This window comes from Ranitomeya imitator, chromosome 3 (genome assembly GCF_032444005.1).
Source record: "Ranitomeya imitator isolate aRanImi1 chromosome 3, aRanImi1.pri, whole genome shotgun sequence".
Taxonomy (NCBI): domain Eukaryota; kingdom Metazoa; phylum Chordata; class Amphibia; order Anura; family Dendrobatidae; genus Ranitomeya; species Ranitomeya imitator.
This window is the reverse complement of record NC_091284.1, coordinates 743,363,730-743,374,545: the sequence shown is the minus strand read 5'-3', so window position 1 is coordinate 743,374,545 and position 10,816 is coordinate 743,363,730. Positions and strand designations below refer to the sequence as shown.

The window sequence follows — 10,816 nt, the reverse complement described above, 5'->3', positions numbered from 1 at the left end:
CCATTTGTCTCTTATCGTATCCATACTGCCCCATGATCCTGCACCATGTGTATCCATCCTGCACCGTGATACTGCCCCATCTGTCTCCATCCTGCCCCATATTCCTGCCCCATCTGTCTCCATCCTGCCCCATATTCCTGCCCCATTTGTCTCCATCCTACCCCGTGTTTCGCATCCTGCCACCCTGTGTCTCACATTCTGCCCTTGTGTATCACATTCTGCCCGTGTCTCACATTCTTCCCCCCTGTGTCTCATATTCTGCCCCATATCACATTTCACAACCGGTCTCATATCCAGTCCCGTGTCTCACATCCTACCCACGTGCCTCACATTCTTCCCCGTCTCACATCCTGCCCCGTGTCTCACATCCTGCCCCCGTGTCTCACATCCTGCCCCCGTGTCTCACATCCTGCCCCCGTGTCTCACATCCTGCCCCCGTGTCTCACATCCTGCCCCCTGTGTCTCACATCCTGCCCCCTCTGTCTTACATCCTGCCCCCTGTCTCACATCCTGCCCCCTGTGTCTCACATCCTGCCCCCTGTCTCACATCCTACCCCCTGTGTCTCACATCCTGCCCCCTGTGTCTCACATCCTGTCCCGTGTCTCACATCCTGCCCCCTGTGTCTCACACCCTGCCCCGTGTCTCACACCCTGCCCCGTGTCTCACACCCTGCCCCGTGTCTCACATCCTGCCCCCTGTGTCTCACATCCTGCCCCCTGTGTCTCACATCCTGCCCCCTGTGTCTCACATCCTGCCCCCTGTGTCTCACATCCTGCCCCCTGTGTCTCACATCCTGCCCCCTGTGTCTCACATCCTGCCCCCTGTGTCTCACATCCTGCCCCCTGTGTCTTACACTCTGTCCCACGGTGTCTCACATTCTGCCCCATCTCACATCCTGCCCTCTGTGTCTCACATTCTGCCCCGTGTCTCACATCTTGCCCCCTGCGTCTCACATTCCATCCCAGGCATTTCAGCACGGACTCTCCAGCGAATGACAAGGACGTCATCCGACGTGTGCGCTGACGTCAGCTGCCATCCTCCGACTGGTGGCTTTTATTGCCGCGCGGCCCCGCACAGGCATGCAAGGCAATAGAGTAAGTGAACTGCACCGGCAGAAGCCTGCTGCTGTGGCCCAATGGGCAGATGAGACGGGGCCCAATGCGGGCCCCTTCTGCCCACCAGGCACCAGTCAGGGCAGTTATGCCCTGATGGCGGCCCTGGCTGGGAGTGTTCACTGTGCTAGCGGGGATCTGATCGCAGTTCAGCCTGGCTAGGAATGGAGCTCAGTGACCGGAGGTAACCTCTATGATGTCATCTCTTGTCACTGAGGCTGTGCTCCCAAGCAGCTCATTCACCAGTGGTTTTTAGCCAGGACGGTCATATCTTAGCACTGTCCAGGATGAAAACTGTATATCCCCCAGATATGGATTACAGCATGGGACACAGCGATGGACAGGGATGGTATATTGTTGTTTTTTATTTTACTTTTATTACAGGATATCGAGGGCTTTGCTTGCATTAGGCATTGCAGTAAGTATGGCTTAATTAAGAATAATAAAAGGCGTCTACCATTTTTTCAAATAAAAAAGTTTATTCTGGCTGTGTCTTTATTTAACATAACTATAGCATTAGTAATGGATAGGTGTTTTATAAATGCTTCTCCATTACAAAGCTGTGTGGTTGATGTCACCGGTGACATCAACCTCACAACTATTGCCCCACTTGCCACCGCTACAGGGCAAGTGGAAAGAGCCGGGCAAAGTGCCAGGATTGGCGCGTCTGCTAGATGTGCCTTTTCTGAGCAGCTGTGGGCTGCTATTTTTAGGCTGGGGGGTCAATATCCATGGCCCCTTACCAGCCTGAGAATACCAGCCCCCAGCTGTGAGCTTTAGCAAGGATGGTTGTCAAAAATGGGAGGGACTCCATGTCGTTTTTTTTTTTTTATTATTTATTTAAATAATTAAAAAATATGGCATGTGGAACCCTCTATTCTTGATATCCAACCTAGCTGAAGCTGACAGCTGAGGGTTGCAGCCCCCAGCTGTGAGTTTTGTCTGGCTGGTTATCAAAAATAAGGGGAACACATGCCGTTTTTTTAAATATCCAAACTTATTTACAGCGTAGGAGCAGCAGATGAATACTCCCATCAGCCGCTCCTGCTGTCACTGTTATTAGCAGCAGCAGAGCTAGGCTGATGGGAATAATAGTCCCATCATCTGCGGCCTGCTGTCTCTTATTACATAAATGTAACTCTCATCATTCTCCCCTGCTCGCGCCGATCGCCGGCAGATGAGAGCCGTGTTCAGCACCAGGAACAGAGCTTACTGTAACGCTTCTTCCCTGGCGCCTGTCCTTGTAGTACTGATGAGGCACACACTCATGCCACACGTGTGCCGCAAGTTTTACACAAACGGACACTGACTTCTCTGATACCGGAAATATCAGGATGTGTGCATGAGAACTTATAGCGGGCTTTTATGTTTGGCTGCTGTCACACACTAAAAGACGGTTTTTATTGCAAAACTAGTTTTTGCATCACCACATTTTGAGAGCTATAATTTATTCATATTTCGGCCAACAGTCATGTAAGGTCTCGTTTTTTGCGGGATGAATTGACGTTTTTATTGGCATCATTTTCGGGCACATGACTTTTTATCGCTTTCTATTCCAATTTTTGTGAGGCAGAATGAACAAAAAACAGCAATTCATGAATTTCTTTAGGGGGGGGGCGTTTATATCATTCGATGTGTGGTAAAATTGATAAAGCAGTTTTATCCATCGGGTTAGTATGATTACAGAAATACCTAATTTATATCATTTTTATGTTTTGGTGCTTTTATACAATAAAAACTATTATATATAAAAAAAATATTTTTTCATCACGTTCTTCTAAAAGCTATAACTTTTTTTTGTCTGCTGATGGAGCTGTGTGGGAGCTTGTTTTTTTGCGGGACAAGATGATGTTTTCAGTGGTACCATTATTATTTATATCCGTCTTTTTGATCACGTGTTACTCCACTTTTTGTTCGGCAGTATGATGAAAAAGCATTGTTTTTTTGCCTTTTTTCTTTTTTTTTCTTTGGTGTTCACTAAAAGGGTTAACTAATGGGACAGTTTTATAGGTCGGGTCATTACAGACTCAGCGATACCAAATATGTGTACTTTTATTGTTTAGATTTGTTTTTCATTAAAATATTTATTTAGTGATAGAATATTGATTTTTTTTTTTACTATATTTTTTATTTTAATTTTTTTATATATTTTTACAATTATTTAAAGAAAAAAATATTTTACTTTATTCTTACTTTTACACTTTGTCCCAATATGAGACAATCTTTTTTGCAAGCTGATCGCTTCTATTGCATGCAGATCTGCATGCTATAGAACTGTCGATGATGCACTCAGTGCACTGACACGGAGAGACTTCCTGATCATGCACTGCGCATGACCAGGAAGTTTCTTAGCTCTATTGACCAGGATGTCATCATGATGACATCGCGTTACCATAGCAGCTATCGGGACAACGCGTCACGCCGCAGTGTCTCTGATGCTAAGGCAGAGGGGCTGTCAGCCACTGCGCCTGCTTCCAAAATGCTGCGATTGTGTTCGATCACAGTATTTCGGGGGTTAAAGTGCCGGAAACAGTCTGTGACCATTCCTGGCACCCAGTGCCGGGTGTCAGCTATGAGAATCAGCTGACACCCGGCCGCGCACCCCCCTCCCATCAGCCTCAGTTCTTATTTCAGGTATGATATATTTGACATCACTAATGGAACAAGACAGGGGTGTCCACTCTCTCCCCTAATATTTGAACTAACAATTGAACCCTTAGCTGAAAAAAATTAGATCACACCCTGGGATAACCGGAATTAAAAAATTGGTAATGTAGAGTACAAAATCGGGCTATTCGTGGACAACATTATTTTATCCCTTGTTAATGTCGAAAACTCGTTCAATAGAGTAATGGAAGTGATAGACTCTTCTAACCCAAGTATCATACTATAAATTAAATATCCCCAAATGCCAAATTCTAAATCTAACATCCTCCATACCACACCCGTTAAACCTTAAAGCTAAGTACCCCTTTAAGTGGGATAATGAAAATGTAACATATCTTGGAATCCGCTTGGCACCCTCAGTAGATGGGATGCTATCTATCGAGCATTCTATCTAGTGTCTCAAATTAGTAGCATCCCAATGAAAACTGGGAAAGAGCAGGCGCTTCTGGCTATTGACCTGGATTTAATCCCAAACGAGTTAAGGACAGTGATTGCGCACATTTTCATAGCTACTAAAATTAAAATCGCAGGATATTGGAAAAATCCTAAATTGTCATCAACCCTTCCCTTTTCCTATCATATTTAGCTATGCTAAATTATTATTATTATATTTAGCCGATTAACGTTTTGAGGAAACTTCTGTAACAATGCACAATGACTGGAAGCTAAATGGTTGTTAAATAGAACTTTATTTAAAATTAATAAAAAGTTTATGGATAAAAGAAACATAGTCGGAAACAAGCAGAGGTCAGGGCAGGCGGCAGTGCAAAAACATAGTCGGAAACAAGCTGAGGTCAGGGCAGGCGGCAGTGCAAAAACATAGTCGGAAAGAAGCAGAGGTCAGGGCAGGCGGCAGTGCAAAAACATAGTCGGAAACAAGCTGAGGTCAGGGCAGGCGGCAGTGCAAAAACAGTCGGAAACAAGCAGAGGTCATGGCAGTTGGCAGTGCAAAAACGTAGTTGGAAACAAGCAGGGGTCAGAGCAGGCGGCAGTGCAAAAACATAGTCGGAAACAAGCAGAGGTCAGGGCAGGCGGCAGTGCAAAAACGTGATCCATTGAACAAGCCATAGTCATAACCAGAAAATCCATCTGAGAAGCAGCTGTGCAGACGATGTTGTGGGCATGCTGCAAGCCACTCACCACTATATTTTTCTCTGGCTAGTGCCATGGAATTCTCTCCTAGGGAGAAGGAGATTCCTGGTACTTGGAAGGTAGGTCTCATCTCTCATATTGCTCCGGCGTACTCCCTGTTGGCTCATCAGCATCGCTTGCATGTTCTTTCTAGCAGCATAGCTGGCTAGCATGTATGGCATAGGTCTGTCGGCTTGTTTAGCAGTCACCTTAATACGTGGTGGGTCTTTAGGTCTCTAAGAGGAAGTTGGTTTGTTCTTCAATAGGATTTTGGGCGACTTCATTGTTGTGTGTACCTCACCTAATGTGTTGGTGACTGTCAGGCGTTTCCTCAAATACTGGCTCTGGTTCGTCACTGATGCTTCCTTTAAATCGTATTAGAAACAATTTCCGTTTTTCAAACTGATTAATTTTTTGTAGTTGGTGGAGATGGTGGTGGTCTTTCCCAATATAGACCTGGTTCAGTGGGTGGTGGACTATCCAAATGTCGGTCCGTTTCCAGTTCCAGTGTTTCAAACAGGCATTTAATAAATTCCCCGATAAAATAAAATGCTGCCATAAAAAACTCAGCATAGCCAGTTTGCCTTTGGTGGTGTTCAGGCCTCTGGGAATGTCCTGACATTTGGGAGACGTCTCCGTAGTTTGATCTTCCCTCCAGCTACGGGTGCAGCCATTAGGCTGCCTTCCCCTTCACACACACAAGTGTGTGTAGGTGGTAAAAAAACAATCCCCAAGAAAGTAAAAAAACAACAAAAAATAATACAATTAAAGAAAAAAGTAACTCAACTCGCTCTGGAACAGTGCTCAGCTCTCTCCTCTATCTCCGCTTGCCTCGCACTGACCGTTCTTGCGGAACATTCCATGACTCGTGGACAACGCTTCTGTGAGGTCATTAAGCTGAACATGGCAAGCAGGGGCTGGCAAATTTTAGCCTGGGGGGGCAAGCACACAGCAGTGGCCCATGAGTAGCGGCCCATCCTTAATGGGGTTATCGGATCTTATGCTACATGTCTACAGTCACTATGTGTGAATCCTCATATCGTGCGCAGTGAAGATTCTCTGGTGCCGGGAAGAGGTGGTCTTGTGACCACAAGCATGCGATATATATATTCCCAGCCACATTCCGACAAGACTGTTTCTGGCCTTGTTCAATACAGTTGCATTAGGCCATGCAAGTGTAGTCAGCATGTGACCGCATGTATGCAAATCACAAACTTGCAGTCACACCCCCGCTGAATAAGCACAGCACTGCGAGCAATGTGAGGATTCACAAGTCTGCAGTCACATAGAATGACACAGAGTGAATGCACCAATGACACACGCACAGCCCCACTGTATAATGACACACACACACACACACCACAGTCCTTGAAATGCGCTAGCAGTAAAACACTTTGCCCAATACTCCCTTCCCTCCTCTCCCCTTGTCAGGCCATGTAATCTTCGGCTCATATATAGATCACTGCTCACCATTCCCACTGTTCGCCGCCCATACAGTACCTCCATAACGGCACCATACATACCCTCCATAACACCACCATAGAGTACCTCCTTAACATCGCCATACAGAACCTTGAAACAGGGCTGTCACTAGGAATTTTGGGGCCCCATACTGGCCCATTGAGACTTTACCCAGGTTCCTACCCCAGCCTCGCCTCCACCCCTCGAACTGTCCACAGTCCCACCACTCTCTCTTGGAAAAACTCCACTTCACACCAATCACACATTAACAGTTCCCATCACCAGATCACACATATAGCCAGCAGCTTTTGTTTTGGCCAAAAGATTTTTCTAATCTGCCACCACGACAAGGTAGACTCATTTGGCCGGGCCCTACTCTACGCTAACCTATTAAAAATGTGTTAAAATATGCAATACAATTTAGGTAAATTTTTTATTTTTCATTTTTTTAAATGACCAATAATGTCACATCCAAAGGGACAAATGCCACCGTACCATGACCAGACACCATATTACCACAACAGTGACTCAACAATATCACATACAATGGACAAATACAACCGTACCATGTCCAGACCACATATTACCACCACATGGTGACCAATAATATCACATACAAGGAACAAATACCAAACACAACATAACCAGACCACATATTACCACCACATAGTGACCTACAATACCACATACAAGGAACAAATACTGCCACACCATGTCCAGATCACTTATTACCACCACAGTGACCGACTAATATCACAAACAAGGGACAAGCACCATCGCACCATATCAAGATCACATATTACCACCATATGTGACCAATAATACCACATACAGGGAACAAATACCGCCACACCACGACCAGTCCACATATTACCACCACAGTTACCGAATAATAGCACATACAAGAGACAAATACTGCAACACCATGACCGGACCACATATTACCACCACATAGTGACTGAATACTACAATACTGATCATTAATTTAAAAAAAACCCACAATACTATCATCAAAAGTGCCAGTATGCACAGGAGATCTATACTTAGTATGCAGTGTCTGTGTACAGGTAATACAGTGATCACAGGTGACATTATGCACAGGAACTCTGTATATAGTGTAAAGTGTCAGTGTACAGGTAACACACTGACTCACCAGTGACGTCTCTAGGTGAAGTCCTTCGGCTTCGCTTTTCATCCTCAACCAGCACAGACCGCCATCACATCTTAAAGCCAGGATGGGTCTCTGCAGGAAATAACACAGTTATCTAGAGCTCCGCTTGCAGAACACATAACTTAATTTTTTCCCAACTTCTACACTGCACCAGATGAAGAAAAAAGGGCGACATAATGTCGCTCTGCACAGTAACAGCACCGCCCCCTCATTTAAAACAGTATCCTCAAAAAAATAAAATAAATACATCACTGCAGTAATAATATCCCTTAATTAGCCCCTATGGTAATAATTAGGGTTGAGCGACTTTCACTTTTTTAGGGTCGAGTCTGGTTTTGCGAAACCCGACTATCTTAAAAGTCGAGTCGAGTGAAAACGCCCGATTATCGCAGAAAGTCGGGGATCGACCGAAACACGAAACCCACTGCAAAGTCAAAGGGACATATTCATTCTCTCTCTCTCTCCCCTGCACGGAAAAGCTGGTTTTACACATTGCAAATCGCTACAGCACACAAGCGAAAAAATGGCGATAGGCACGCCCCCTGAGACCTATGTCATCACTCTGCCCACGCTCCTTCATTGGCTGAAAAAAATGGCGCTAAACGCGTCATATGAAACTTTGGCACCAAGATCGTCGTCCGCATGGCCGATCCCACACTAGGATCGGGTTTCATGAAACCCGACTTTGCCGAAAGTCGGCGACTTTTGAATTTGTCCGTTCCGTTTCGCTCAAGCCTAGTAATAATATCCCCCATCCTGGCCCCGTGTATCTCATTCCTGGCTCCTGCCTTATGTTCTCCCATTCCGCCCTCATTAGGATCCATTCTGCCCCCATATGTCCCATGATCTTGCCCCATCTGTCCCATCCTACCACCCCATCTGCCTCCATCGTATCCATCCTGCCCCATGACCCAGTACCATGTGTCTCCATCCTGCACCATGATCCTGCCCCATCTGCCTCCATCCTGCCCCATCTGTCTCCATATTAATGCCCCCATGTCTCCCATGCCCCCGTGTCTCCATCCTGCCCCCTGTGTTGTTTCCATTCCTGCCCCGTGTCTCCATTCCTGCCCCCTGTATTGTTTCCATTCCTAACCCATGTTGTTTCCATTTCTGCCCCGTATTGTCTCCATTCCTGCCCCATGTGTTGTCTCCATTCCTGCCACCTGTGTTGTCTCCATTCCTGCCCCCTGTGTTGTCTCCATTCCTGCCCCCTGTGTTGTCTCCATTCCTGCCCCCTGTGTTGTCTCCATTCCTGCCCCCTGTGTTGTCTCCATTCCTGCCCCGGACTTGCCACATTCACTAAAAATCAAAAAACACCTTTCTCCTTACCTGGCCACGGTCCAGCGCCGACGTCCATCCCTTGCAATTCAGTGCAGACTCGCCGGCAAATAACAATGACGTCATACGCTGGCGACATGCGCGCTGATGTCAGCTGCCAGCCTCTGATTGGCTTGCAGCTTTAACCCCTTCCCGCTGCGGCCCTTTTTCGTTTTTCACTCCCTTCCTTCCCAGAGCCATAACTTTTTTATTTTTCCGTCAATATGGTCATGTGAGGGCTTATTTTTTGCGGGACGAGTTGTACTTTTAAACAACACCATTGGTTTTACCATATCTTGTACTAGAAAATGGGAAAAAAAATTCCAACCGAGGTGAAATTGCAAAAAAAGTGAAATCCCCCACTTGTTTTTTGCGTGGCTTTTTTGCTAGGTCCACTAAATGCTAAAACTGACCTGCCATTATGATTCTCCAGGTCATTACGAGTTCATAGACACCAAACATCTGTAGGTTATTTTTTTATCTAAGTGGTGAAAAAAAATTCAAAACTTTCCTAAAAAGAAAAAATGTGCCATTTTCCGATACCCGTAGTGTCTCCATTTTTCGTGATCTGGGGTCGGGTGAGGGCTTATTTTTTGCGTGCCAAGCTGACGTTTTTAATGAAATCACTTTTGTGCAGATCCGTTCTTTTGATCGCCCGTTATTGCATTTTAATGCAATGTCGTGGCGACAAAAAAAAACGTAATTCTGGTGTTTCAAATTTTTTTCTCGCTACGCTGTTTAGCGATCAGGTTAATGCTTTTTTTATTGATAGATCGTGCAATTCTGATTGCGGCGATACCAAATCTGTGTAGGTTTGATTTTTTTTTTTTTTTACTGTTTTATTTTGGATGGGGCAAAAGGGGGGTGATTTAAACTTTTATTTTTTTTATATTTTTAAAATATATATATATTTTTTTTTTTACTTTTGCCATGCTTCAATAGCCTCCATGGGAGTCTAGAAGCTGGCACAACTGGAGCAGCTCTGCTACATAGCAGCGATCATCAGATCACTGCTATTCAGCTGAATTGCAGGCTTGCTACGAGCGCCGACCACAGGGTGGTGCTCACAGCAGGCCTTCATCAGTAACCATAGAGGTCTCAAGGACCTCTATGGTTACCATCCTGATGCGTCGCCGACCCCGATCATGTGATGGTTAACTGCTACACACACACAAAAACACACACACACAAAAACACACACACACACGAAAACACACATACTCTGACCTGCCATGTTTAATTTGTTGAATGCCCCCCTCTCACTTAGCACATCAAGCGTTGACATGAGCAGCTGGAGACATTACCTGGAGTGTGCTGGACAGTGGGCACACACAGCAGCTTCCTCTCATCTTGTCTATGTCCTGCCGTCCTGTGCTGCTGCTCTAGTCTGCACGCTGTAGCCCCTCCCCCTCCAGGCCTGGCTGAGCAGACAAGAGGAGGAGGCTGCGGGCGATCACTATGGAAGTAACGCAGCCTCCTCCTCTTCATGTGTGCCAGGAGCTGCCCCCTCTCACCACAGTGTGCACATACTGAAGCCGGCCATGGCTCCAGCTACAGGTGCACGCTGCGTGTCCGCCCTCCTGTTCCAGCTCATCACAGGTCCTCAAGCGGCCCTGTGCAGTGGCTTAGGCACCGGGGTCCTCCAAATGCATTCCTGCCCCCCACCCAGTCCGCCCCTGAAAGTGGTCTAATATAAGAAGACTAGTTATGTTACCCATGGCAGACCATACAATACCAGCTGTTACTGTATGGATAGGGGTTAGCTGGACTGGGATGAAACGTATAAAAACTTATTAGAGCACAAGTCATTGCTTTAACCCCTTCGTGCCACAGCCCATTTTTGTTTTTGCGTTTCTGTTTTCTACGCCCCTTCTTCCCAGACCCATAACTTTTTTATTTCTTCATCAACAATGGCCATGTGAGGGTATGCTTTTTGTGGGACAAGTTGTACTT

At 46.0% G+C, this 10,816-nt stretch overlaps 1 long non-coding RNA gene across 1 annotated transcript; it reads right to left on the bottom strand.

Annotated features, from left to right (window-relative positions):
• Positions 1-4,451: 4,451 nt before the first annotated feature.
• Positions 4,452-10,286, bottom strand: LOC138672333 (uncharacterized). Its single transcript, XR_011319714.1, has 3 exons — positions 10,168-10,286; positions 7,526-7,615; positions 4,452-5,843 (listed from the first exon to the last, which is right to left on the bottom strand). It is a non-coding gene; the product is annotated as an uncharacterized lncRNA (long non-coding RNA).
• Positions 10,287-10,816: the final 530 nt, after the last annotated feature.